We start from the raw sequence: 22,521 nt of genomic DNA, 5'->3' as shown, positions 1-22,521 counted from the left end.
CACCGCATGCAGGCCTCCTCTAGTATCTTGCCCATGGTCTGGAGAAAGTAAAGAGAGAGAATTGCGATGTCAGCAGAGCCTGGACACCTGGCCTCGGTATCACCCCCCAGGCCACCTGCCTTCAGCCCACAGCGCCTTCCTGGGAGTCGAATCCACCCCCTTTCATCTCTGCACACTCGGCCTGCACCTGTGATGAGTGAAGGACGTTGCCGCAGTGGTATGGACCCCCACTGCTCTGTTAGCACGTGTGGTGGGGGACCCCCGGGAGACCTGACCCACGGCCCACGCAACGGACCGCGGAGTCTACGCTACAGAAGCACGGCTCCGAGTTAGCCAGACGCGGTGCCGGCGTGAGCAGGTGGCACGGGTGCGGCGCTAAGTCAGTGAAGAGGCACGTCCACCAAGTAGCCCAGGGCCTGCTGGAATTCAACTGTTCCGCACACGGACTTTAAAGAGACAAGACTTAATATACACGGAGAGCTCACGAATACGCAGAAGATGATTCAAAACTAAATGTAAAATTATAACTGCAATTTACATTATATTTTGAGATATAGATATATAATTAGGGAATTTCACATGACTTTTAGATAAAATAATAATGAATACATTTAAAATACTATATGCATAAGGAAACCGAACAAAGGGTCAGGAAAAAGACAAAACTTGCAGACAAACCATAGATCTGAGGCCTATGTCAGAGGAGGGGGAGAGGGAGGGAGAAGGAGCAAAACGGGGGAGGGGAGAGCGCAAGGGACTTTGGTGACAGTTCACTGGTGCTGCGGTGGTGGGAGATTTATGGGGAATACACCTGAGGGGAGAAATCAAATACTGTCCAAAAATGAACAATGATGTAAGAAAATAAAGATTTAATAAAAAAATATTATATACAATTTCCCATGATTCTCTCCTCCACTGCACCAGTTCTCTACAGGACTCACTTCTGAGACCAGTGGAAGTTGGTTTAAGATGTGGTGGAGAAAGCATGTGTCCTTTCATACTGTCCTTGGGAGGTGGTGGGCACGAAACTGGGGGTGGCTGTGCACACTGGAGTGGAGAACATATTCTGGGGGTCACTGAGGATGGCGTCCCTTACAAACAGCTCATCATTCACGATGCACAGACTGGAGAAAAAAGTGGGTCATAAGAAAACTTTACAGGAAGAACAACATCAAACCCCAATAAACAGCACCATGTATTAGCAGCAAGTTCCTTCTATGTCCCTACTGTGCATGCCTCCCAGCTTCCTTGGGTGCCTGAACCCCCCTACAGAGCCCACCTCCGCAGAGGGTGAACCTGTACATGAGGTGTACTGGCTGTGTAAAGCACAGGAGAGGACACTGCAGATGTGTCCCATCTGCAGAGGAGACACTGTGACACACACAGGTCACATGATTAGACCAAGATTACACAGCCAGTGAGGGTCAGGGTCAGGCAGGGAACCCCAGAGCTGACTCCAGGCCCATGCTCCTAACCACGAGGCCTGACTGCTTCCCGATATAACAGCAGACTGTGCACAATGCTGAGGAAACCTGGGGGCTACATGGCCACATCTCCCACTGCTGGCCCAGGTTGTAGTGGGTCGTCCCAACACGACCCGCACTGGGTCTTTCCAAGATGGCACTCACGTGGAATTAATGCCAGGGACAGCAACAAAGGTCCTGGTGAAGGCACGAATAGAGCCTGGAGAACTTCCTCCGACTTCAATGGCAAAAAACAAACAATAACACCCCCTTGGGGTTCACATGCTTCACACACTCAATGGTGTTCCCTGGTCAGGTTCTCCCTGGGTACCCAGGCTGAAGCGGGGGACAGGGTGTCGGGAACGGGCAGGGCAACAACCAGCGCCATCTGCTCCCAGGGACACGGCCCTGCTGGGGTCCTGGGACAACCAGCCCACGGGCTCAACCACTTGTGTTTCGCAGTAGCCCTATTTTGAAAGTGTCAGCAGCCCCATTTTGAAAGTGAGGACCTGAGAGGTTCAGCAGGGGCTCCAAGTTCCCAGAGGAAGCATCTGGGGTGAGAGCCTTGGAACCCTGCAGCCTGTGTCCCTCCCTCACCCCCCAGATGTGTGGGTGTGGGGCAGACAGGCAGGAGGACAGGGCAGACCAGGATGGATTGGCAGGGGAAGGGATCTGGGAAGCTGTCAGAATTCTGAGGGAGCCCAGTCAGGGCAGGGAGGAAGGGAGCTGTGGGGGCGGGCTCTGCGGGACTCTCTACACACACTCACCTTCCGTGAACACCCCGTGGACAGAGAAGCAGAGCATGGTTTCCTGAAAGGGAAGCGCCCAGGTGCTCAGTCACCACCGAAGCCTCCCACCCACCTGTGGCTTTCTGGGCCTGCCTGAGGGAGGAAGCGGGTGCTCACCGACTGAAACCACATGTCCACCAGGGCGGAGCTGAGGTCATGCTGAGTTTGGGGCAGCACGCACAGGGTGCTCACAATGTCAAGGCTTGTATTCCTCAGGAGCTGATACAGCAGTACAAGGGGGAGGCAATGCAAGCAGAGGTCAGGGCCGCCGCACCGTGCGCCCTGTGACTGACACCCCCCTATCCATGCCCTTTCCCTGCCCAGTCTCCCCCATCACCCACTTACAGGGGTCCTTGAGCTCCATCATATTCCTGCTGTCTCTGAAGTACTGCCACATGCTGCTTCTAGGAGAAAGAGGAACAGGAGGTGGTGTCAGGCTGGGGCGGGGGGGGGTGTTCTCGGGAGCTGGCCCATCTGCTGGGGCATCCCGGCAGCAGGATGAGAGTCTGGGCTGTGATACTCACGGAGCTGGGTCCTCGGGGTTGAAAGGAACAGTCAGGGAGAAGCAGGCTTGCTCGTGATAAGCCCCCAGGAGGCCCTGGCGGTTCCCGTAGTCATAGATGCAGAAATACCTGTGGGGAGGCAAAGGGCAAAATGGATCTTTCTGATCTGGACTCCAAATGAGATACAAAGATCGGTGAGCCATCCTGAGCCTTAGTGACCCCCATCTCTCCAGGCCCTCCCTTTCCTCGTGATCTCAAGTGTACTTACTGCTGCAGGAATTGCAAGACTAGATTCGTCAGTGTCTCTGCTGCTTTATAGCTTTCCTGAAATCAAGAGACATTCCAGGCTAGGGGGTTCACAAGGTATCCCTTGCAGTACCCCAATATTTCTTGCTCCTTTTTAGTCACCTTGCAGGGCTTTATTAAGCTGGGGATGCCAGTGTCAACAGCAACCTGCGGGGTTACCTCCTTGCCGTCCTGGGGAAGGGAAGAGGAGGTCAGCAGCGGAGACCGCAGAGGCGGCCACGGATAAGGTCCGGGGAAAGGGACCTCCAGGAGAGGAGGAGAGTCAGAGGTCAGGGGTGAAGGAACCTGGGAAATCTCCTGGGCTGAACCACATCCTGAGGTTGAGACAGTCTCTACTGTGGTATGTAAATTTGGACGCAGTGTGCAAGAGTGCGTGTGTGCGCGCGTGCCTGCGTGCGTGTAGTGCATTTTGCAGAGAGTACGTTCAAGTCTTTTCTGGAGTCCACGTCTCTAAAAGGGGTAAGGGTCCGATGAGCAAGTCATCCAGGCGAGACCCCAAGGAGGTGAGGGCAGGGTGGAGATCGTCAGCACGGAAAGAGAGGGCGATGAGCACAGGCACTTACCAGGCGTAACAGCGGGGAAAAAGGCCCGGATGGCACTGTCCAAACAAAACGAAAGGAGTGGCTGACAGTTCAGGGTTGTCAAGCCCCTGCTCCCCCGCCCCTTCCATAGTAGCTCCTGGCTAGGCTCCCCGCCCCCCACTCCCTCTCCACCGCCACAAGACACAGCATCTGGAGCCCAGCCCCCGGACTCTGCCCTCCTCTCTGCCTCCCTGCCTGCCTCTGTGTCCCCCCTGAGGGCTCCAGAGAGAAAAGGCCATGGGGTGGGAGCTCAGGGCACAGCCGCCTCACTCGGGGTCCAGCACGTTCCCAGGACCAGGACCCTCCAGGGATGGCCCGGATGCTGGGCAGGAGGTGAGTGAGGTGGAACTCGGCAGGCAGGATGGAAAGGGGGCACATGAAGACTGAAAGGGGTGAAGGCAGGACGGGAGACAGGAGAGTCCCAGAGGCGCAGCTCACAGGAGAGACAAGGCAAAGGGAAGGGGACAGGAAGCAGAGGAAAGGAAGGGGAATTGGCTCCCCCGCTGCAGGCCTTCCCTTCACCTGCCCCTGGCTGGCCCTGAGGCCCCACGTGGGCGTGGGAAGCATGCACCTGTGGGGCTGGGGCCCTCCAAATGCCGCTGAGCCTTACTCAACCCCGCAACCCAGATGGAGCTGGGCATAGACAAAGGGCAGCCATGGGGGCAGGACACCCTCCCCAGAGGAGTGAAGGGCCAGGCCCAGCTCAGCGTGGGGAGGCAGGTCTGCGGCCTCTCTTAAGTCACCACCTTCTCTCTGGTGGTCCTGTCTACCTATTTTCCTTGCTTCTTTATATGAGTAAAGCCCCCATGTCAAGCTGGGATTGGAGGGGGGGCCCTTGGAGCTAGTAAAGAGGGTGCCCCCAGAACAGGAGAGGGCAGCCTGGTCCCAGCACGGGGCAGGAAGGCCCATCTCAGCACCAGCCCGGCTGGACATCCCTTCTCGTCCAGGGCACCACATCGGCCTCAGGCTGGTGACTGGTGGTCCCGGCGGGGAGGGAAGCCCTGCTTCCTGTGGCGCAGGCTGGCAGGGCACGCGAGAGAGGCTGGAGGCTGGCTCAGGACCAGACCCCAGACTGGGAGGCCAGTGAGCAGGTCGGAGGAAGGAGAGGAGAGCTCTGAGCGCAGATGAGGGACACGGAGGGAGAGAGGAGAGACAGGCCTGTGGTTTTCCAGAAGACCAGGCCTGCTGCCTCCTGGAGAGAATCACTGTCAGGGATAGTTGACATTCCCAAGGATATACGTCCCCAGAAAGGGTGGTTGGGGGGTCCCACAGACCTCACATAGCTAGACTGGTCTGGGAAGGTGTCACACAAAGGGTTCCCATCCAGCCAAAGTTCTTCAAGCTTCAGCCCTTTCATCTTGCTCACCTCCCATGTCGACTTCAGCTGAAACAAATGGGGGAGAGGGGACTTGGAAAATGATTTTTAAGAAAGAGACTCCAGGCTACTGTGCCCCACCCCAACTTCCCTCCCAATCACCTGTCATCACTCTGAAGACAGTATCACCTCTCCCGACCAAACTTTGCTCTGACTCCCTGTTCTCACCATATTTCTGGAGAGATTCAGCCTCTTGACTGTGGGGACCATCTCTACAATGTCACTCAGGCCATCCAGCTGGTACAGCTTGTTGTTGCACAAGTTGAGGGACAAGAGCTTGTGGGGAAGAAGACTTACAGCTTCAGTTCCTAGTATCTGGGGCCTGGGAGAGAACTCTGCCCTCCCCTGGCCCCCATCTGTCCCACCTCCTACCATAGTGCCAGCATTGGGCATGAGGTCTCACCTCGGGGAAGTTATTTTCAATGATCTGCAGGGTGGCAGTCATGCAGCTCCTTCGATTCAGGATTATATCAATATCACGGCCCACCAAGTCTTCAGGAAGTGGCCAAGAGGGAATCAAAAGAACGACTGGGATCCAGTGTCTGCTGCACCCCCTCCCCATGGCGCCATCCCTTCCTGGCAGACTCCTCCACCATTGCCTGCCATAGAATTATGCTGTCAGTCATACCTGAGTCAAAGCGGAGCCTATGTAGGTCAAGAGCTTGCTGCGAGTCGTTATATCGTTTTTTTATGGCCACCTGCAGGGAGAGGTAGAGAGCGCTGTGAGGTGTGATGCTGACAGGGAAACTGTGCTGGGATGTGAGAAGTGGGTCTGGGTTAGGGTGTGGGTGAGAACACAACATGCATTGAGTTCATACTACCTCTAGCTGCCTGAGTTCTTCTGGCTCTAACATATTCCACACAGAGTAGGGTTCAGTAGATTTCATGACAGAAGTACATATCTGGGGGAAAGACAGGGCAGGTAAGCACCAAGATCTCTAATTCTGAAAGGATGACTGGCTGCTGGCCTGTCCTCCTATCCCAGCACTTTGTACAGGTCATGTCTTGACACACACCTTTTGATTCTCCTCATCACAAATCTTATTGCTGACATCCCTTAGTGCAGAGGCAGCGCTGGCATCCTGGACAAAGAACCGAGCCTGGTTTTTCACGTAGTGGAACTGCAGGAGGGGGTGCAACAATCATTTTGGAGGGAAGAAGTCTCCTGCTCAGCCTACCCCCACCTCACCCCACCCTTCCCTGAGCCCAAGCATCTGCCCCCACCGCCCTGTCTTACATCTACTGGAGTGAAAGGGACTCTGCAATGGATCCGCAGTGAATTCATTAGCCATGTTTTCTCATACTTGATCCCGTTGGGAATCTGAGGGTGAAAGGGGTTGAGAGAGGAGAGATACAACATGGAATTAGGCTGGAGAACAGAACCATCACAGGTTCTTTTGTGACCTGCTGCTGAGCTGTAAAGGACTTAAAAAAGATGAAACCAGTGTCATGAGTTCTTATTTCTGTGCCTAATAAGGATTTCCCAACCCCTTTCTCTCCATTCAAAGATCTCCACAAAATAATCAAATTCTATCATCTCCTTTCACAAAGTTCCACATGTTCACAGCTAGCAAGAGCCTTCTTGCATTTCAGACTGTCTCAGACACTCAACCTGACCCGCATCCGCCACACTCAGCTAGAGGTAAACTGAGGCATCCAGTGTGCAGCTGCTCCATCTCCTGGAAGTGGTTTCCAGCTTTGCCTTGAGATGATCTCCCCCACTCTCCCTACAGTCAGCTCTTCCCTTTATGTTGCTTCTCTGAATCTTCCCTGAGCTAAGACTATTAACTCCTTGTAATCTAAGGAAGAGTTTATAAGCTGACCCAGCAGAGTAGCTGGCGTTTCTGTAGTAGACCTACACAGCTGTCCCCGAATGTTTTCTCCTGCACATAACACGCGTTTTCCAGGGCACTCACTGTGATCTTGAACCAGTTCCCCTGGGTTGCATCTTTTTCCTTCCCCATTTCTCTCTTTGCAGGTTTTTTATCTCTCCACACAGTAATACGGATACGGTCTTCATTTTGCATTCTCACTCTCCTCTTGCTCCATCGATTGCCACAGGGAGTGCTGCGGGGGACGTGGAGAGAAGCGGGGTGGGCACGAACACGAAGGAAATCTTCTACACACCCTTGCCTCTCTGACACCTGAGCTACAATTGGGATTGGTCAGTCATAATCCGCCTCTAGCTTCCTTCAGTCTTCCGGCGAGAGAAGAACGAGAGGGCCATGCCAGTGCGGCTGTTGCACAGTCCCAGGGGCTGCGACCTGCGAACCAGGCTGCCCGGCCACTTACTTTCTCACTTCCGGGTCCTCCTGGTCATCTCTCATGTTCCCATCCCCATGTCCATTCTCCTCCTGGCAGTGTGAAGGCTGAGCCTCATCTTCACCATGTTCATAAGAGTCGCTCTTGTAACTACTACCTCTCAAGTAACTCTGACCCATTTCTGTTCCGTGAGGGTAGATGCCATCATCATTGAATCCTGAAAAGGGGTAAAATATGCATGTCTGAAGACACATCTGCACTTTGCTAACCATGTAGCTAAAGCTAACACTGTGGTAGGGCAGGCAAAATGCTAATCTGCTGGCAGGGACTGATCACACAGACCCATGAAAGTAATGTCGCTTGTCTTTCCAGAGAGGCTTATCTGACAGATGACACTCCGAGGACAAAGTTGGGAGGAGGACAAGAGGATAGATCTGTATAAGGACAAGAGGAACAGGATATGGATAAGGAAGGGGAGGAAGAAAAGTCGTAAGTAACTGTGTTGAAGTCTTTACCATTGAAAACATTTTGAAGAGGAAAGATGATGTGATTTAATGGGTGAGAGTTAACACGAGTCATACACTGAGAGGCATCTGAGTCTTCATTTTACTCATGTGTCTCTACCAACCACGGGCATCACTACCTGGGAGGCAACCATTCAGGCTTTCCAAATCCAGTAAGTCACCAAAGTGATTCTACTAACAATCAGCAAGCTGTATTTCCTTTGCCTATTTAACACAAGCTTCAATGTCAGGTATGGCTGACGTAACAGCCTCCGAAACTATCCCCCTCACTCCAGTCTTACTCTTATTATTCTCTTTGAAATATCCAGAGTGAGTTTTCTTTTCACCCAGCCTGAAGTGGCTTCAGCTCTTCCTAATCTAAGTCTTCAAAGCAAGGGGCTGAAAGATCAATAGTGAGATGTCAACTATCAACTATCATTTCTAAGTATTTAGGGATCCCTTGTCTATCTTTTTAATATAGTCTAATCCCCTCAACCTCAGTGTGTATCTAGAAAACTCTATTAAAAATACTTCCTTAAGAGATAAATACTAACAGGAATCTATAAGCCAAATCTGGGTAGATGTGAAAATGTCATGAAAAAGGGGCACCATATGCTGATTTTAACAGCTTTTTTTTTTCAAACAGAAGAATCTATTTGTCATGTATACACATGTGTATAATAAAATGGGGGTCCTCCCTAAACAGGTCATGCAGAGTAATTAGATTCATAAGTATGCATTTGAAGGAGGCAAAAATAGGGTACATAAGTTTTTTTAAAATATTCAAAATTATTTCACTATGAAATGCCTCGATTTGCATGTGACTTAGTACTTATTTCATATTAGCCAGATTTAATGATTGATAAATCTCTAGTACATGTATGCTTTAGAATATCTTTTTTAAAATATTTTTTTAGAAGATTATTTATTTATACAAGCACTGGGTACAGTCAGAAGCGCGGGAGGGTGAGAGAATTCACCAGAGCCAGAGCGGGGAGCAGAGCAGGCAGAAGGACCGAAGTACACTGCTGAGGGGAGCAGCGGGCGGCAGGAGAGGTCTGCGCGCCATGTGGGACCCTCGCCTGGTGGCCGGGGAGCAGCCAGGGATTGAACTGGCACTGCAGAGGCTGCGGGCAGCTTCACAACCCAGTGCTCAACCGCTGCGCCACCGGGGAGGCCCTTAAAATAACTTTTAAGCCAGAACATAAAACATGTATTTGTGCATCCATGTATAAGTTATCCTGCATGGTATTTTCATGGATCAAAGATGCTAAAATATTAATGAAATAATTAAGGGAAAAAATCAACTCAAGTTACTGATTAACAATACTTTATCAAGTCTTCTGGATTACACTACTAAAAGTAACTTATATTAAGGTACTACGCATTTTCAGATATAAATACTAGTCAATAGCTGGCAATTAAATCATAAGCAAATTATTCTTAGAACTTAATCATTGTACATGGACTGTCTTAACTTTTCTTAATTCAAACCCTGTACCTTGACCCTGAAATGTGTAATTATGCCCTTTCATGTACTTGAAATTGACATGCTGATTTTGCAGTCTATACTTTGCAAGACAGCTGGTAACTCTAGTACAAATGAGATTAGATAATGAGGCACAGCCAATGACTTCAGTGGCACTGTTCCACTTTTATTTATCCAGACTGTTGTTTCCAACTCTGCATTGGGGCCTCCTTGTCTATCAATTTCCAGTGTGTCACCAGCCATCACACACTCTGTAGGCTGTACTCCGAGGAGATCACAGCAGTAATAAAATATGGAAGGTGTTGGTTTCTCCTCTTTCTGCTCTCCATCTACAACAATAGGGTCAAATAGGTCTGATAGGAACAAGTCTCAGACTTCTCTCTCTGGATTTGTCTGTCTCCATTTGTTAATACAAGTAGGCAGACTTCCTTTTATATTTCTGAGAGCATGTCCTTGACATCTTCTGCTAGTGGCATATGCTGTAAACCTGTAGATTTCCACAGGAAATAATATTCTTCAGCCAACTTTCAGTTGGTCACACCACCCTTTGTTCCCTGGATTGCTTCTTCTCAGTGCGAAGTCATTAGATCAGTAATGCATGTACTCCAACATGCCTCTTCTGCTCTCCCTGGCCGTTGTCGATGAGCAAATTGTCCAGCCCTCACCCATCTCAGCCCCATGCCGCCACCTCTGGCTGGATGCATCAATTCCCAAGGCCAACTAGCCACCTCCACATGCAAGCTCAAATGTTTTTAAAACAGAGGAAACAGGGCCTCCTGGGTGGAGCAGTGGATTGAGCACAGCGCTATAAAGCTGTCCGCAGCCTCTGCAGTGCTGGTTCCATTCCCAGCTGGCCAGGGAGATACCCACATGGCACAGCAGACCTCTCCTGTCTCACCCGCTGCTTCCCTGAGCAGTGCTTTCAGTCCATCTGCCTGTTCTGCTCCTCACTCTGTCTCTGGTGAATCCTCTCACCCTCCCACGCCTCTGGCCTGTACCCCAGCATAAATAAATAAATCTTTTAAAAAACACAGGAAACAGGGCCTCCCCGGTGGCGCAGCGGTTGAGCGCTGGGTTGCGAAGCTGCCCGCAGCCTCTGTGGCGCCGGTTCGATCCCCGGCTGCTCCCCGGCCACCGGGCGAGGGTCCCGCATGGCGCGCAGACCTCTCCTGCCACCCGCTGCTCCCCTCAGCAGTGTACTTCGGTCCTTCTGCCTGCTCTGCTCCCCGCTCTGGCTCTGGTGAATTCTCTCACCCTCCCGCACTTCTGACTGTACCCAGTGCTTGTATAAACAAAACAAACAAACAAATAAATAAATAAATAAAGCATGCCTCTATTTAAAAAAAAAAAAAAACAAAAAACAAAAAACACAGGAAACAGCCCCAGTATGTTTAATGAAGCCAATATTATCTAAATGTAGAAATCACTTAAAGAGAGCACAGGAGCACATAATTATAGACCAATTCCTGATCAACACTGATGCAAAAATCTTCAACAAAAAATAAGAAAAATCTAATTCAGCAGTATATCACCAGGATTATATACATTGTGACCACATGGGATTTATCCCAGGGATGCAAGGATGAATTAGTAGAGGTAAATCTATCAATATAACAGATTAAAAATAAAATTAAGAATAAAAACTGGAAAGTTAATAGATGGAGAGAAAACATTTGCTAGATTTCAACACATATTTATGATAAAAACTATTTACAATGGGAATAGATGGACCCTACCTTAATGTAATAAAGATCATATAGTATAAACCATTAGCCTACATAATCCTTGATAGTGAGAAACTAAAAGTTTTCTTGTTAGAATAATCTATGGCTAGGTTGCCCACTGTCACCTCTATGCCTTAACTTAGTATTTAACTTAGTATTTGAGGTTTTGTTCAGTGTTCAGAAGCAAAAGCAGGAAATAAAGGGGGAAAATCTATGTTGGAAAAGCAGAAATGCAAATATTACTCTTTGTAAATTATCAATTATTTTAGGAAATCTTATTCTCCCAAAAACTAATAGAAACAATAGATAAATATACAAACAGGCATTTTACCAAACCATACGATTTTTATATACAATGAACTAGAAGAAAAAGAAATCAAGAAATTAATTCCTTTTGTAATTGCCTCAATAAGAATCAAATACCTAGAAATTAACCTAAGTAAGGTTGTAAAGGACCTAGAAAATGAGAACTACAGGACATTATTGAAGGCCTTTTTGAGTGACATAAAGAGATGGAAGGACACCTCAGGCTCATGGATGACAAAAAACAATAAAATTAAAATGAATAGGGCCTCCCTGGTGGTGCAGCCGGTTGAGCGGAGCACTCAGAAGCTGTCCTCAGCCTCTGCAGTATGGGTTTGATCCCCGGCCAGGGAGCTACCCACATGGTGCAGCAGACCTCTGCTGTCTCACCCACTGCTCCCCTCAGCAGTGTATTTCATCAGTCTGCCCGTTCTGTTCCCCACTCTGTCTCTGGTGAACCCTCTCACCCTCCTGCATATCTAGTCTATACCCTGATTCTTGTATAAATAAATAAATCTTAAAAAAAATAAAATGAATATCCTACCTAGAGCAATACATAAATTGAATGCAATCCTGATCAAAATGCAAACAATATTTTTCCAAAAAATTGAAAATAATATGGAAATTCATGTGGAAGCACAAGAAGCCTCAAATAGCAAAACCAATCCTGAAAAAATGTGAAATAGAGGTATAATGTTACCTGACCTCAAACTTTACTATAAACCAACAATATTAAAAGCAAAATGATACTGGCACCAAAATAGATACATGGATCTATTGAACAGAAATAAAAGTCCAGAAAATATCCATGTATAGATCAGTACTTGATGTTGTTAAAAAGAACTTACAACTATGTAATGTGGAAGGTAGATTCTCTCTAATAAATGGTTCTGGGAAAATTGAAAGGACACACATAAGAGAATGAAGCTGTATCATTCTCTAACTCCACATACAAAAACAAATTCCAAATAGATTAAAGATTTAGATTTAAGACCATCAACAATAAAACCAATAGACGAAAACATTGGTGATATGTTCCATAATATCAATGCTAAAGATGCTTTTGAAGATTCAACCTTATGGCAGGGAAATAGTAGCAAAAACAAACAACTGTAATTGTCTTCAGTTAAAAAGCTCTTACATAACGGAAAAAAAAAGACATCCAACTAAATGGAAGAAAATAGTCATATAATATATAACCAACAATGTGTTGATATCCACGACATATGAAAAACTTACACAATTCAATGATAAAAATTGATAAATGGGCAGCCTATATGAACAACTCATTAAAGAGGATATCCAGAAGGCCAAGATATATATAAGAAATGTTCCAATATGGGTGTCCCTTGGTGGTGCAGGTGGTTGAGCGCCGCACTCTAAAGCTGTCTGCAGTCTCTGCAGTGCCGGTTTGATCCTGGCCAGTCAGGGAGGGTCCCACATGGCGCAGCAGACCTCTCCTGCTGTGCCCGCTGCTCCCCTCAGCAGTGTATTTTGTCAATCTGCCTGTTCTGTTCCCCGTTCTGTCTCTGGTGAATTCTCTCACCCTCCCACGCATCTGGTCTGTACCCCGGTTCTTGTATAAATAAATAAATAATTCTTAAAAAAAAGGAAATGTTCCAATGAGAGACAAGCAGATTGAAATCACAGTGAGACACCGACTCACACCTGTGAGAAGGCATGCAGTAAAAATACCAGCAAGAGGATATGCTAAAAGAGGAACCCTGTAACACTGTTGGTAGAAATGTAAACTGGTGCAGCCATTTTGGAAAGTGAACTGGATTCATCTTGAAATAATAAAAACAGAAATGCCATAAGACCCAGCAATAGTAGTTTTGCCCACCAATCCAAAGACAATGAAACCATCAGCACAAAACCTTTATGCTCTAGAATGTTTAAAGCAGCGCTAATTATAGTAACTAGACATGGATGCAGCTTAAGTGCCTAACAATAAAAAATAAGATTATGAAGATGTGGTATACCTGCACTATGGAATACTCTTCAGGAGTCTGAAAGAATAATGTGTAGTAAACCCAGTTGAATTGATAAAAAAAAAATAATAGACATTTACATATCAAGCAATTTCAAAATGTAAAATACCAAAATGTGTGGACATTAATAAATGCAGTGAGGGCTCTGAAGTTAAGAGGGAGAGGACAGGGAGAAAGAGACAAGAAGATGTGAGGGATGGTGGCGTGGGAAAAAAAGATCTCTCCCAACATACGTAGCTGCCTGAATGTGGCTCCCACATTACTCAGTTCTACCCCCGTCTCAGCATGTGCATATGCTTGATACACAGAGATCCCATTCGGGACCCTAAGTGCAAGGGCTCTAGCACAGGTTTTTAGTTTTTCAGTCTGTAAGAAGAAAGCATAAGGTGTTTACCAGTGTTGGAATAGGTGCCAGCTGAGCCAATTCATAATATATTTCACTGACCCAAAAGTTCATGCTGTTGTAAATGGTATATTTACTCACTATGAACATTATATTTTCTATTTGTTGCAATTACTTTGAGTACATAATTCTTGCAGGCAATGAGCTTGCAAGAACTATTATTACAATTTTCTATAGATTCTCCTAAGTTTTGTATGAAAATAATTGCTCTCATTACTTTTCACTTATATATATATATATATAAGTGAAAAGTAATGAGAGCAATTATATATATATTATATATATAATTATATATATTATATAATATATATATAATATATATAATTATATATATAATTATATATATAATTATATTATATATAATATATATGTATATATATATTGTGTAAGTTTTTCATATGTCTAATATATATATATATATATTAGATTTATTTTTATTTATTTAAAAAAGCACTGGGTACAGGCAGAAGCACGGGAGGGTGAGAGAATTCACCAGAGCCAGAGTGGGGAACAGAGCAGGCAGACTGATGAAATACACTGCTGAGGGGAGCAGCTGGAGTGGCAGGAGAGGTCTGTTGCGCCATGGGGGGCCCTCGCCCGCGGCTGGGGATCAAATGGGCTGCAGAGGCTGCAGGCAGCTTCGCAGCCCAGTGCTCAACCGCTGCGCCACCAGGGGAGGCCCTATATATTTATTAATTTATGGATGTATGCATGAATTTGGCTGGTGCACTGCCTAGGAGAATCAGTGAGATGTTGAACAGAAGTGATTGTACGAGACATCTTCACCTCTTATTTATTTATTTATTTATTTATTTATTTATTTATTTATTTATTTATTTATTTTTAGCTTATAACAGCAGAAATTTATTCTCTCACATTTCTGGAAGCCAGGGTTCTGACACCTAGTTATCAACAGGGCCAAAAGACTTTAGCGAAGAATCCTTTCTTGACTCTTCTGACTTCTTGAGGCTGATAGCAACCTGTGTCCTTGGCTTGTTATTGTATCACCCCCAATCCTTTCTCTGTAGTCACCTGGCCTTTTCCCCATTTGTGTCTTCACATAGCCTTTTTATAAGGACAGACATTGTTGTTGGATTTAGGGTTCAACCTAATCCAGTAGGAACACCTTAACTTGATTACATTTGCAAAGACCCTACTTTCAAGTAAGGTCACATTCACAGGTACTGGAGGTTAAGTCTTCGTACATATCTTTTAGTGGGACATAATTCAACTCACAAAGGTGTCTAAAGTAAAAAAATAAAGGTCCACAAATGTTGACAAGGAGGAACTAAATCCCTTACACATTGAAGCTGGCAGAATTCAACAGTTCTTAGAAAACTAAATATGTATTTATCTCAAAAAGAAAACCCATGTTCACACAAAAATCTGGACTCAATGTTCTTAACAGTTTTATTCACAGTAACCCAAAACTAGAACCAATCAGAACGTCTTTCAACCAGAAAATGACTAAAACTCTGGCAGAATTAAACTATGGAATGCTACTCAGCAACATAAAGGACTAAACTATTGATACATGCCACCACCTGGATGCATCTTAGAGTGTTTGTGCTTACGTGAAAAAGCCAATCTCAAATCACATGCTCTAGTATTCCATTACATAATATTCTTGAAATGATGAAACTATAGCTATGGAGAACAAAGTAGTGGTTGCTAGAGGGTGGGGTTAGAGTTGTTATAAAGGGGTAGGAGGAAGGAGTTGCTTTTTTTTTTTTTTTTTTGGTGATTTTACTTTCTACAACAGACTACGTTTTTTATTTTATGCCTTTTTTTTTCATTTTTATTGTTTCTGGGCTCTCAATTCTATTTCATTAGTCTGTGTATCTATTTTCATACCAATACCAGACAGTTTGATTGCAACAGCTTTGTAGCATTGTTTGAAGTCTGGGAGTGAGAGAACTCCATTATTCTTTTTTTAATTAGGATTGCTTTGGTTATTCAGGGTCTTTTGTGATTTTATATAAAATTCAGTAAGTCCTGTTCTATATTTTGATGAATATCATTAAAATAAATAGAAGGAAATGCCAAAACACTCTGAAACTGGATTCAACTGTCGGGGGGGGGGGGGATCAACTCCAAGGACAAGGAAAAGAAAATCAAAAATACACAGAACTACATGACACTCAAAAGCTTCCGCACAGCAGAAGAAACTATCATTAAAAAGAAAATGCAACCAAAAGGAAGAAAATATTTGCACATCACACATATGACAAGGGTATACTATCCACAAGGTACAAACAACTCATACAACTCAACAAAAAGAAAACAAATAGTGGGCCTCCCTTGTGATGTAAGGGGTTAAGAGGTAACCTATGAAGCTATTCGCAGCCACTGCACCATGAGTTCGATCCCCAGCCAGAGAGGTGACTCACATGGCGCTGCAGACCTCTCCTGTCTTGCCCGCTGCTCCCCTCAGCAGTGTATTTCAGTCAGCCTGCCTGTTCTGTTCCCCACTCTGTCTCTGGTGAATCCTCTCACCCTCCACATCTCTGGCCTGTACCCCAGTTCTTGTATGCATAAATGAATAAATTAAAAAATAAAGAAATAGCCTAATCAAAAAATGAGAAGAGATGAGTAGACACTGCTCCAATAAAAAAATATACATATAGGGCCTCCCCGGTGGCGCAGCGGTTGAGCGCTGGGTTGCGAAGCTGCCCGCAGCCTCTGCAGCGCCGGTTCGATCCCCACCTGCTCCCCAGCCCCGGAGGAGGGTCCCACATGGCGCGCAGACCTCTCCTGCCATCTGCTGCTCCCCTCAGCAATGTGCTTCGGTCCTTCTGCCTGCTCTGCTCCCTGCTCTGGCTTTGGTGAATTCTCTCACCCTCCCGCGCTTCTGACTGTACCCAGTGCTTGTATAAATAAATAAAAATAAATCTTTAAAAAAATACATATATATACATATAGCCAACAGTCAAATGAAAATATGTTCAACATCTCTTATCATCAGAAAATTGCAAATCAGAATGACAATAAATCACCACTTCACACTCTTGAGACTGGTCCATAGCAAAAAGACCAGAAATAACTAGTGTGGTTGCAGATTTGGAAAAAGAGTAGCCTTTGTACACTGTCACTGGGCATATAGACAGGTCCAGCCTTTAGGGAAAACAGCACAGAAATTTCTCACAATGTCAAAAATAGAACTACCTTAAGGTTCAGTACTTCCACCGATTGGTATCCACCTGAAGAATGCAAAAAAAAATCTCATTCCAATGGATAGATACACTGCTATGCTCATGTCAGCCCTGGAAACAACTTAAGTACCCAATGACAAGTGAGTAGATTCAGAAGAAATGGTGTATATAGACTGTGGAATACTAGTCAACTATAAAAAAGATGAGATTTTGCCATTTGTAACAACATGGATGAAAGCACAAGGGGTTATACTGAGAGACTTAAGTAAGAAGGAGAAAGACAAATACCATACAATTTCATATGTGGAACAAAAATCTATGAAAAGGAAATGACAAAAAAGAGAACAAATTCTTGAAATCTGGTGGGCACACTACCAGAAGGGGAGGGCAGAGGGTGAGAACAAAAGGGGAGGGGTGCTCAGTGAACTATGGTAAAAACTTATGGGTGCTTTGGTGATGCAGGAGGTGAGTAAATACATTTGTAGACCTGAGAACCTATGCACCTAAAATATATACGGTGATGTAAATCAACATTCCCTCAATAGCTATAATTTTTAAAAAATAGTTTAAAAGAAAAAAGTAAATGAATGGTTTTAATGTTTTCATTACTTGTATGGGGTTTTGTTTTTTTAAATATCCACTATCATTTTCAAGAAATTCTTTCTATTCCCAGTTACCTGAGATTTGTTGTTGTTGTTTAATCTCAATTGGTTGATATATTAATGCATTCCTTTCTTTTATGAAATCTTTATGACAATGCTTTTTTGCTCCTTTACCTTATGACGTCTTGAGTTACATTACTGATTTCCCAATGTTAAACCAACACTAAACTTGGGGAAAACAGAACTATATTAGGCCATATTACCTGTTTTTACCATTACTAGAATTAGTTTGCTAACTATTATCTTACTTCTATATATTGCATTTGTTTTCATTAGATAATATTGGAAGAGAAAAGACTGACCAGTAATGTTGCTTTTTCATGTATTCTTTTACACTAATACTCTCAATACTAATATTTTTTTTTTTTGTGGAAGAACTGGGGTATAGGCCAAAAGCACGGGAATTGAGAGGAATCAACAGAGACAGAGTGGGGAGCAGAATAGGTTGATTTACTAAAATACACTAAGGAAGCAGCGGGTGAGCCAGGAGAGGTCTGCTGCACCCTATCTGGGGAATTTCCCTGGCTGGGGATAGAACTCAAGCCACACCAGTGATAGCCCTGAGACTTAACACCTAGGCCACCAGGGAGGTCCCGATACTAGTATTTTCTATTTCCTCAGTATATCAAATTATATCTTCCTACAATTTATCAATTTAATTTAAATTTTCAAATGATAAGCACATTTTAATATTATATTTTTATTTTTACTGTAAGTACAACCCATTACTACATTTTTTTTATTCAAAAGTGCTTTATCTGTGCTTCATTATTGTCTTGACCTGTCTTGCCTGGGGGTTTGTTTATGATTTTATTTTTAGAAAACACTAGCATCTGGTATTTTAATTCAACTCAGATTTATCTAATTTTATTAACTTTTGCTTTAATTTTTATTATTTTTTTCCTAAATGACTTGGAATGGCATGAAATATTTTTACTCAGTATATAACAAATGGACAGTCTTTTCAGCTATCATTACGTTTTACTTTAGAATTGTTATGCTTGAATAATCTGAATATCCAAATATACATTTATTTACCCGGAAAAGACCTGTGGGTCACTAATTCCGGGAGCTGTAATCAATTATATCATGCCCATTCAACGCCACTGTTGAAAAATCAGATTCAAAAGGGAGACGGAAGTGCAGCGTCGAAATAAACAAATTTCAATTATAATTACACATTAATTACATTGAAGAGCATGGCATATAATGTTAAAAAGGAGTCAGAAAGAAAAAGGATGGAATTGCAAATCACATATATATCTGGAACAGTCTAGTTACCATCTATGTGATTTTAGGCAAGTTCTTAATCTCTCATTGTCAGCAATGTTCTTTACTGAATATTTCTATTTCTTCCCTTTTCCGGGCACAAGGTAAAGCTACTCCTTTTGCATCCTTTATTTTGGTGGTGCCCTGCATGTGGCTAGTTCTGGCTAGTGGGTGGTGAGTGGCATGTGTTGTTTTCCAGGCAGAACCTAGGGTTGTTGGTTTGAGATCCTCCAGGGCCTCTAATCCACAGGCATGGTGACTGGGAGGTTGCTGATCAGTTTTTATGTCAAGTCAGTCCATGAAAATCACTTAGACCCTGAAGAGCCATCATCCTGTCATGGACATGCACTTGCCATGCACATGAGGGATGGAGGAACAAGTTACTGAGATTTGGAACTGCCTCGTACCATGTCATAACCTGGTCTCTCCTGACTCATATATCGTATATGTGAGCTCAAATAACACCTTCTCAGCACTTTTCTAAAGGGGAAATGAAACAATTTATGTGACAAGTTTATCACACTGCTTGACGTATAACAGGAACTCGAAAAATGGTAGCTACAATCATTAAAGGGTAGTAATAACGTAGTTTTGAAAGTGTGAAAAATGGGAATAAAATGAGAAATACTGCATTTGCTCATTACATCTATTGCTTTCAGAGTGGGGCGCTTTATTTGAGGCCATAGATTAAACTTCCTAAGATTTTCTTGAGGCACTTTATTCATCTAATCATGGTATCAGAAATAAACATTGGAAGGGTCTGTTGAGAATGAAAAAGTAAAAGATGTAAAGCAAGCAAGAGGCTGCTTAATAAAATAAGATAAAATGAATGAAAGAGCAATAAGTAAATTCCCAATGAGAATCAATCCAAAGTATTAGTAAACACACGTTATACTGTCTTTAGCAAATAATGGTACAAGATATTAATGTGGTGGCTGAGATTCGGTTTGAACAAGGTTTAACAGAAAGTTTTCAGAGGAACTTTAGTGTCTTAAATGGTCTGTGGAAAAATGGAAAAATTCCCATATACATTGAGGAAACCACTTGCTATAAACAGAATGTTTGCATTCGGACCTAATCACTAACATGCTGGTATTTGGGATCTTTGGGGCAAAGACTGAAGGGGGCTGCTTTAAGAATGAGATTAGTGATATTACAAAAGTGACTCCAGAAAGCTCCCCTGTCCTTTCCAGCATGTGTGGAAGCAGCAAGTAGACAGTCACTGAGCAGCCAGGAAGCAAGTCTTCACCAGACCCTGCACCTTCCCCTGCCTTGGATTCAGGACATCCCACCCCCCAGACCTGCGAGGAGTAAGTTTCTGTTGATATAAATCACCCAGTCCACTGTGTCCAGTGACAAGTACTCTGAAAGGTAAGACAACACCCCTCGGTCTGAAAATTATGTTAAGTATTGGCATATTATCTAAAAAGACACTTCAATTTGGAAATCCTTTACCTTCATCTTCATAGTTCCTGAATGAGTGAACACGGTTTTGTTGCTGTCTCTCAGACATGGTGTTTTGTACAACAAATTGGGAAGAGCTGAAATGAGAAAAAAATAAAACAGCTATAATATAAGCAAACCAAACTATGATAATATAACCTCCTAAATACAATCATTTGTTTGATGAATTGTATTCATTCAGTACCATCTTGAGGATTATTTTAAATGTATTTATCATCTACAATTTACATAATAGGCTTACTGAAATAAATTGACTAATTGTATTCACACAGAGAAAGAAAATGGTTTTCAAGACATCTCAGAAGGAATGCTTAGAACTCAGGAAGAAAACCTAAAGAAATAGTGCCTGGCTGGCTAGATTAAACCATTTAGAGAGCCCCAGCACACAAAAAAAAAATCCCCTTCCCTAAAGCACTTTGGAACACTCTTGTGAAGCACAGTATATATAAGAAACTGAATCTTCACATCGTGGCCACTTTCATACTTTTTTTTTCAAAAGAAAAATCCAGGTTTTTTCAGAATTATCCATCCCTGTGTCAGAGAACCAAGTCTGCGACAGAATTGAAGATCAGATTTGGAATCGCTATAAAATGGCATCCAGGAAGCCCCCAGTGTCCTAATAACAGCGGGGACAGTGGGGGCCGCCACAACGCACAGCGCAACCCGAAGGAAGGGGACAGGCCAGGGCACTGCGTGGACGGGGGCGGGTGGGTGGGGGCTATCACCCAACTCACGGCCGAGCGGGCCACAGCCTTTGCTGCCCGGTCTAGCGCCAACTCGCCAATAAACGCGCAACACCCGCGGGCTCGCTCTAGCCAAGTACCACAGGGCGCCGCGTGAAGTAAAAGTTGACGTAAAGTTTGAAGTCAGATTCTAAGTCTCCTCAAAGTTCCACCTGACCCGGGCACGGACACATTCTCAAGGTCTTTTGAACTTTCTAATTTCTCCTAAATCGAGTTAAAATTCAGGAGCTGTCCACACACTTGAAGTGAGGATCCTTCTCCAGCACCATGAGGGTGGGGGTGGGGTGGGGAGGTTATCGCAAAACACTAAGGTCCAAGGAAGCCGCAACTGTGGGGCCCTACCTGACTTCTAGGTCCTTCCATGGCTGCGGCCACATGCTGGCAAGATCCAAGTGGTCGCAGGGTTCAGGAGTTCTAGACCTCCAGGTAACTAAAGGAACTGCAGCTCAGAGAGCAAAAACTTGGCGAGCACCACTGAGGATAGCGTGGGGCGTGACCAGAGGATCTGCGTGGCCGCCGGTGATTGGGTGAGTCCAGACCTCACGTGACTGCAAAGGTTCTTCCTGCTGTGCAAAGGCACCACGTGGGCTGACAAGTGCAAAAGCACTTCCCTAAGTCCTTCATCTTCACGGGTTGCAGATGGCTGAGTCTGACCACTGGTCACAGAGGGATGTGTGAACACAGCCTCCCTGTGACCCTCACAGCACGTCACCTGTGTGAGAGTGAAGTTTTCACAAGCCACGAGCTCACAAGGACCACATGACAGGAAGAAGCCGCCCGCGCTGAGCCGGCTTTGAGACTCCATGTTCGTCTAGTGCCCTAAAGACCCAAATCTACCACATGAGCACGGCGCCACAGGTCAGGGAAGACCATGTGAGCTCAGACTTTAGGAGCCCATGATGCAGACCTGACCAGTAGTAGGTCAGTCTGCTGATAGACTGTAGTGTCCGCATGATGGCGGGTCCCCTTGACCACCACCCAAATCCTTAGGAACCCACCCACCATGCTCACAGCTTGGTCACTGTGAGACCATAGGCTGCGATGATAGTCAGATCATGCCAATCTGCGTGTTTCATGAGACCTTTCTCTGCAGAGACTTGGAGATGTGAGAGCGCTCATATTCCTGGGCTCTGTGGAGATCGTGGTGTTTGCAAGTGAAGTTGCTCCGCGACACTTGTCAGGATTACTTGCCTCCATTGCTTCTTTTTGTACTAATTTTATGCATGTTTTTTTATAATACATGTAATTCATTACATAGCAACTAAATAGGTCCTCCCTACAGCGCTAATCGTTGCCATTTTTTAGGGACTATTTCAAAAGCCTTCGCAGTGGGTGTAGGTAAGTTTTGTTGATTTAAAGTGATGCTAAACAAACTTTGGGTGCTTGATTTAGAAACTAGATTCTTTGCCTTACCTGTATTGTTTCCTAGTTTTATTAAAGTTCCTTTTCATTTAAAAAAAAATAAATAGTGATGCTAAACAAAATTGAAACAAACCCAGTATGTGACTTTTAGTTGTTCATTTGAAAAATGGTGCATGTA

The 22,521-nt window shown here is 44.7% G+C and overlaps 2 pseudogenes; both read right to left on the bottom strand.

Annotated features, from left to right (window-relative positions):
- Positions 1–21,485, bottom strand: LOC119246620 (nuclear RNA export factor 2-like; annotated as a pseudogene).
- Positions 9,313–9,950, bottom strand: LOC119246377 (N-acylneuraminate-9-phosphatase-like; annotated as a pseudogene).
- Positions 21,486–22,521: the final 1,036 nt, after the last annotated feature.

Source organism: Talpa occidentalis, unplaced genomic scaffold, assembly GCF_014898055.3.
Source record: "Talpa occidentalis isolate TD23 unplaced genomic scaffold, MPIMG_talOcc4v2.1 talOcc4.15, whole genome shotgun sequence".
Classification (NCBI taxonomy): domain Eukaryota; kingdom Metazoa; phylum Chordata; class Mammalia; order Eulipotyphla; family Talpidae; genus Talpa; species Talpa occidentalis.
The sequence above is the reverse complement of the archived record's forward strand: the minus strand, read 5'-3'. Positions and strand labels throughout refer to the sequence as shown.